Consider the following 7,864-nt stretch of genomic DNA (forward strand, 5'->3'; position numbering starts at 1 on the left):
CTAGGGGTCGGAAGGCCATTATAGCTGGAGATTTTAACTCCTGGGCGCTAGAATGGGGTAGCCCAACAACAAATGCCAGAGGTCGTATCCTACTGGAGATCTTCGCGACACTAGATGTTGCACTGCTCAACACTGGCCATGAGTACACCTTCAGTCGGGCGGGATACGGGTCTGTTATCGACATTACTTTTGTCACTTCATCCCTCTTTCGGGGAGCAACATGGAGCCATTGCGATAGCTATACAGGCAGCGATCATACGGCACTTCTGTTCACAATAGGTGAGCCACCTGCCAGGGCGTCAACATTGTGGAGGGAGTCGTATCGGCTAGATACTTTTGATCCCGCGGTCTTTTCAGAGGCCATTCAGTCTCTGGGTACAATTGGTAATGCTGAGGCCAGAGCATGCCAAATGGTAGCCCAAATACAGAGTGCCTGCAATAGCAGCATGTTACGCCGCAAGCAGTTCACGCGACAACATGAGCCTACGTATTGGTGGAATACGCAAATAGGTGACATTCGTCGCAAATGCATCCAGGCGAGAAGAAGCTACCAACGGGCTCGCGGTAGGCCAACGTTTCTTGAGAAACAGTTAGCTTACCAGGCAGCTAGAAGACAGCTGAAGAAGGCCATTCGGGCAAGCAAAAGAGAATGTTTTTTTTACAGTTGTGCGACTCAGCCGAATATGACCCTTGGGGCAGGGCATATAAGATAGTAGTTAAAAGACTATACGCAGGTAGACAGGTGCAGCCTACGGATCGTCTGGAGCTTAAATCGATTGTGGAAACACTCTTTCCAGAAAGTTTAAGCTCCATTCACGCCCCTGAGTCCGAGTCTGCTGATCAGGGCTCAACGAGCACTGAAATTGCTGAAATTGTTTTAGTTACAGAGGAAGAAATATCAGTAGTTCTCCGAGGTCTTAGAACCAACACAGCTCCGGGGCCGGACGGGATCCCAAATCGTGCGCTAAAGCTAGCCCTCGCCTTGCACCCAAGTACGTTCGCCGAATTATTTAACGAATGCCTGATCCAAGAGACGTTCCCGGCAAAATGGAAAGCCCAGAATCTGGTATTGCTACCCAAGGCTGGCAAACCACCAGATGAGCCATCTTCGTACAGACCGATCTGTCTCTTAGACACCATGGGAAAGGTGTTTGAGAAACTGATCTGCTCTAGGCTGGAGACTGCGATTGCAAGCGCCGGAGGCCTGTCACCAAACCAATTTGGATTCCGGAAGGCCCGGTCAACAACGGACGCGCTTAACAAAGTTGTTGGTCTGGCCACTTCCGCTATTCAAGGCACCAGATGGAGGCACGGGACGAAGGAATACTGTATCATCGCGACCCTGGATGTAAGGAATGCCTTCAACACAGCTAGTTGGGATATGATACTGAATGCGCTGTCACAATATAATATCCCTAAATATCTAAGAGAGATAATAAAGAGCTACTTCAGAGGAAGAACACTGGTATACAACACGAGTGAGGGTCCCCAAACTCATACAGTGTCAGCTGGAGTACCCCAAGGCTCAGTGCTGGGGCCTCTCCTATGGAACATCATGTACGACGGCGTACTGCGCTTGGAACTACCAGCAGGCGCGCACACCATTGGCTTTGCTGATGATGTAGCTGTCGTAGCCATAGGAAAGGAGCTCAAAGATACAGAGGATATGTGCAGCGAAAGTATCAATCGCATACGAAGCTGGTTGACAGGAGCTGGGCTCGAGCTAGCGGCACACAAGACCGAAGTGGTACTAGTCAGCAGTCGCAAAGAGTGGAAACTGCCAATGTAAAGATCGGCAGCGTCACCATTGCGTCAAAGAGGGCGATAAGATATCTTGGTTTCATGATAGACACAAGATTAACTTTCCGCGAGCACTTAGAATATGTGCATAAAAAGGCAGCTGATTCTTGTAGAGCTCTCTCGAGAATCATGCTTAACACGCGGGGACCTAAACAGCAACGACGTCTCCTCCTAATGAGCGTCATTAGGTCTGTCATCCTCTATGCTGCGCCAATATGGGCAAGAGCGATGGCAACGCCGAGCTACAGCCGAGGCATTTGCGCGATCTACAGGCTGAGCGCAATCAGAGTCAGCTGCGCTTTCAGGACTATCTCCGATGACGCGGCGCTCGTCATAGCCGGTATGGTGCCACTGGAGTATTTGGTCGCCGAAGCCGTGGAGCGGAATTCGCACGGGCCTACGCGACTCAACGCTGTCAGGGCGAACAGCATCGCACGATGGCAAAGAAGGTGGAATAGCTCAGCTAAAGGGCGGTGGACGCACAAGCTCATCCCGGAGCTTGAACCATGGGTTAACCGCAAACATGGCGAGGTTAACTTCTACCTTACGCAGATCCTCTCGGGTCATGGATGCTTTCGGAGCTATTTGAAGCGCTTTGGCCACGAGGAATCTGACGAGTGCCCCTGGTGCGAGCGAGGGCATGTGGAAGACGCCAACCACATTCTTTTCGAATGTGGACGGTTCCTGGAGGAGAGGCGTCGTCTGGAAGAGGCAGTGGGCCGCTCCATCAGAGCGGACAACTTAGTCAACGCCATGCTGGAATCGGAGGAAGCTTGGGAACTAACAAGCACCTTCGCGGCCACAGTGATGATGGAGCTCCGCAGAGTCGAGCGACTGAGAAGACGAGCTGTCCCAGGCTAAGGTAGCGCATAGTGCTTGCGAAGCAATGCTTTACGGCCGTCCCGCAAGCACCGCGCGCTATCCTAGCCACCACACAACTTGCAATTTTTATTTTGTCAATAAATGAATATAAAAAAAAAAAAAAAAAAAAAAAAAAAAAAACGTACGCACACACAGGCATACATACACACACACGCATACAGACACACATACACACACACGCATAAATACACAAACGCATACACACACACACATATATGCAGTGTGCGCTTACTATGAGAACTTAATTGTTTAATAACTTTTTTTATGGACGTACGATCTTCATGAAACTTTCAGATTATAATTATAACATGAATATGCATGTAATTGCCAAAGCACAAGTCTCTAGTATTTGAAATACGCTTATTACAAAAGTGAGGGTTAGGGGGTGAATTTAGAGGTGGGGGGTAAATTTTAACAAAAATCGAAATTGTATAAATTGCATATAAGCATACATTAAAAATTTGGAGACTCTAGCAATAAAGGTGTAGAAGATATAATTTTATAACTGGGTTTCGATAAGGTTTTTTATCGATAAAAAAAGATCGAGATGAGTTATCGATTTTTAATGATAAACTTGATATGCGCGCTGTAATTACGGACATTTTAGTTGTAGTTTTGAAGTCTCTAGCTCTTATATCTTCTGAAATCGACGCGTTCATACATACGGACAGACGGACAGACGGACAGACAGACGGACAGGGCCAAATCAACTCAGCTCGTCACCCTGATCAAGAATATATATACTTTGTGGGGTCTGCCACGCCTCCTTCTCCCTGTTACATACATTTCAACAAAACCATTATACCCTGATTTCCCATTGAAAATGGGTTCAGGGTATAAAAATTTGGAGACTCTAGCAATAATGGTGTAGAAGATATAATTTTATAATTGGTTTTCGATAAGGTTTTTTATCGATAAAAAAAGATCAGGATGAGTTATCGATTTTTAATGATAAACTTGATATGCGCTCTGTAATTACGGACATTTAAAAACAAGTAAGAACGTTGCAGTCGGGCGATACCGATTGCAGAAGACTCATTCACAGCCCAAACGCTGTCAACCAGAGTATATAGTGCAATTTTCAAGTCTAGTGCGCAGCAAAAAACACGGCATTTTGCCATTAAAATTGGAAAATCATCGATAGCTATTGCATTCATATTACATACATATATAATTTATACAATTTTGATTTTTATTATATATGTATTTATATCCATCCATTGGATACCGGCTTCAAGCTAACAGCAGATCAGCGCGATTTTCCTATGCTTGTGCACACACTCATCGTCTATTCTATGCGTACTGACAGAAGCGCGCCTTTTCTCACATTCTTAGAATTTCGATTGATTTCTGGACTTTCTAGCCGTTACTGTAGTTTTGTCTGATGACGCTCTCTTATTAAGCTATTCTATTTTAGCAACTGATTCCTCGATCAAAGCAGTGGCGCGGGTGCTAAGGGCGACACAAGTAATGTTAGAGTAGGGGAGGTTCGAACCTCTACTATGTTATTATTTTTTCTTTTTTTTTTTCATACATATTTCGTTTTTTATAAAATAGATATTTTATTGGGAAGGTGCGAGCTTGACTGAATGGCACTTAATACTTTTCATTTTCTTAGTAGAATAATTTTATAAGTTTAAATTTGTTCTTCTTAAATAGCCCTCAAATACATATACGCAAATACATACATATGTATATATAATTATATATGTTTGCCTGCGCGCATAGCATCAAGCATTCCAGCCTTAATCACGCGCTCATTTGTATGTGTGTATGTATGTACACATAAATGCGTGCTCTAGCATATTCTAAGCATCCCGTTGCGATTGATTTGTCTTTGCATTGCTACACTGGCTTTTCTTTGCTATGTGGCGTCATAACAATAATGTGATTTCATTTTAACTACTATTGATCGAAACGACGCGGGGGTGCTGTAGGCTGAAGCGCCGGCGATCTTTATTTTAGCTATTTTGACAAACATGCTGTTTGGGTTGGGTGCGAGTTCAAATCCCGCTGAAAACATATTTTTGTAAATTGCAAATTTTTGTTATTTTAGCTTTTTTATATTTTATTAATTTTATAAAAATGTTTCCTTCCGTGCTATCAATGCCTATAAGCCTACTTATGTGTACATATACATAAATAGATGACTGACGCATATAAATGTCGCAATTCGGGCACTGTAAATGCCGATTGCCACGCCCCTAGTGGCCGTCGGCTCCTCAATTTTAGCCAGTTCTTAGAACGAGCAACCGGTTACCTAAATGCAAAATTTGAATTCTTACGCTCAAAAAATGTGAAAATTACAGGGTATTTTTCGATATGCCACGCCCCTAAAGAGGCTTAAAAAATTATTTTTGGGGCATCGATAGAGGAGGCCACCAGTAACTTAACTATCCAAATTTGAAGCTTCTAGCTCTTAAACTGTAGGAGATATAAACTTTTGCGGTTTGCCACGCCCCCTATAGGCGGACATATATCTACTATAGCTCGTTGGACTTGGGTGATCAACCCGCGTATATATACCAAATTTCAGATCTCTAGCATCAATAGTGCCTAAAATATAGCAGAATTCGAAAAATCACTATATCTTCAGGTCCGATTTGCCACGCCCCTAGTGGGCGTAGATATATAATTTTTTCACTCATCTTCATAGAATTAAAACATTAGCTTACGTGCAAAATTTCAGCATTCTAAGTTTATAACTTTAGGAGATACAGTTTTGTCCGATTTGCCACGCCCCTAATGGGCGGAGATATATCCGCCATAGCTTGTGATCTTGGGTGGTCGGCGCGGACATACATACCAAATTTCAGCTTTCTAGCTCTTCAACAAACATGATTTCTGGTATATCGGAAAATGCATTTTCCGATTTGCCACGCCCCTAGTAGGCGGATCGGGAAAATTTTAACACTTTATAAATCGGAAATATACACGAGTATGTGTTCCAAATTTCAAGTCTCTAGCTTCAATAGCGCCGAAATAGATTGCGTTCATACGGACAGACGGACAGACGGACAGACGGACGGACAGCAAGACGGACATTGCACAAAACCAATATACTCATTTCACTTTCGTGAATGAGTCTAAAAATTTGAAGTCTCTAGCTCTTATATCTTCTGAAATCGACGCGTTCATACATACGAACAGACGGACAGGGCCAAATCAACTCAGCTCGTCGCCCTGATCAAGAATATATATACTTTGTGGGATCTGCCACGCCTCCTTCTGCCCGTTACATACTTTTAACAAAACCATTATACCCTGATTTCCCATTGAAAATGGGTTCAGGGTATAAAAACGTGATAATATTTATTAAAATTAGCACAAAGAACATGAAACGCACTGTGCAAAGAATAATCCCCAGTGCACACAGGTAAATGAAGCGGACGATAGTGTCTAGTTGCTCGGGACGGAACCGAAAAATTTAGGCGACCCAACAAAGAGGACGAATCAATATCACCACTAATCAATTTATGCAGAAAAACAATTCCTAAAATTGTTCTGCGATTGGTTAGCGATGGAAGATCAACAAGCTGGAGCCTACTATGATAATAGCGATGGAAGATCAACAAGCTGTACGTAAATTACTGTCCCATCTAAGGTCTCTTAAGGCAAAGAAAAGAAACTGTTTTTGGACCGATTCGATACGATCCTGATACAGTTTATGCTGCGGAGACCATACAACAGAGTAATACTCTAAGATAGGAGGTACAAGCGAAGTGAATAAGCGCTTGGTAGTAAAAGCATCTTTAAATTGCTTAGACCAACGTTTAATAAAGCCAAGCACACTTTTGGCTTTGATGATGTACTGAGTCAAATGCTTTACTGAAGTATAAATAACATCAGTTTGCATTTTTATACCCTGAACCCATTGAAAATGGGAAATCAGGGTATAATGGTTTTGTTAAAAGTATGTAACAGGCAGAAGGAGGCGTGGCAGACCCCACAAAGTATATATATTCTTGATCAGGGCGACGAGCTGAGTCGATTTGGCCCTGTCCGTCTGTCTGTCCGTCCGTCCGTCCGTATGTATGAACGCGTCGATCTCAGAAGATATAAGAGCTAGAGACTTGAAATTATTAATTAATTTTTCCTAGGTCCGTGTATATCACGCGCATATCAAGTTTTTCTTTTTATATCGATAACTATTCCCGATATTTTATTATCGATTAAAAACCTTATCGAAAGCTAGTTATTTAATTATATCTCCTACACCTTTAGAGCTAGAGCTTGCAAATTTTAAATGTAGACATATGTATTTTATATAATTATACCCTGAACCCATTGAAAATAGGAAATCAGGGTATAATGGTTTTGTTAAAAGTATGTAACAGGCAGAAGGAGGCGTGGCAGACCCCACAAAGTATATATATTCTTGATCAGGGCGATGAGCTAAGTCGATTTGGCCCTGTCCGTCTGTCTGTCCGTCCGTCCGTCCGTCCGTCCGTATGTATGAACGCGTCGATTTCAGAAGATATAAGAGCTAGAGACTTGAAATTTGTTTTCCTAGGTCCGTGTATATCACGCGCATATCAAGTTTTTCTTTATATATCGATAACTACTCCCGATATGTTATTATCGATCAAAAACCTTATCGAAAGCTAGTTATTTAATTATTTCTCCTACACCTTTAGAGCTAGAGCTTGCAAATTTTAAATGTAGACTTTTATGTATTTTATATAATTTCGATTTTTTTGTAATGTACCCCCCACCCCTATTACCACCCCCTCACCCTCACCTTTGTAAAAGGCGTATTTCAAGTACTAGAGACATGTGCTTTAGAATGTACATACATTTTCACCATATAATTACGCCCTGAAACTTTCATTAAGATTGTACGAATAGAAGTTAAATTATTCAGCAAATAAATTCTTATAATGTTACCTACACTGCAGCGCAGCCCAAGCGCATTTGGCAGAGCGCATTCTAATACGTGTGTGTGTATGTATGTTTCTCGAAAAGAAGTGCAGACTGATTAGAATATCAGATTAGAGGGTTCAGGGTATCTCCTAGTCGAGCAGTCTCGACTAGAGTCTTCTTACTTGTTTCGATTTTTATTGTTATTTACCCCCACCCCTATATCCACCCCCTCACCATCACCTTCGTATTTCAAGTACTAGAGACTTGTGCTTTGGAATGTACATACATTTTCACCATATGATTACGCCCTGAAAGTTTC

This window comes from Drosophila mojavensis, unplaced genomic scaffold (genome assembly GCF_018153725.1).
Source record: "Drosophila mojavensis isolate 15081-1352.22 unplaced genomic scaffold, ASM1815372v1 contig_19, whole genome shotgun sequence".
NCBI classification, from domain to species: domain Eukaryota; kingdom Metazoa; phylum Arthropoda; class Insecta; order Diptera; family Drosophilidae; genus Drosophila; species Drosophila mojavensis.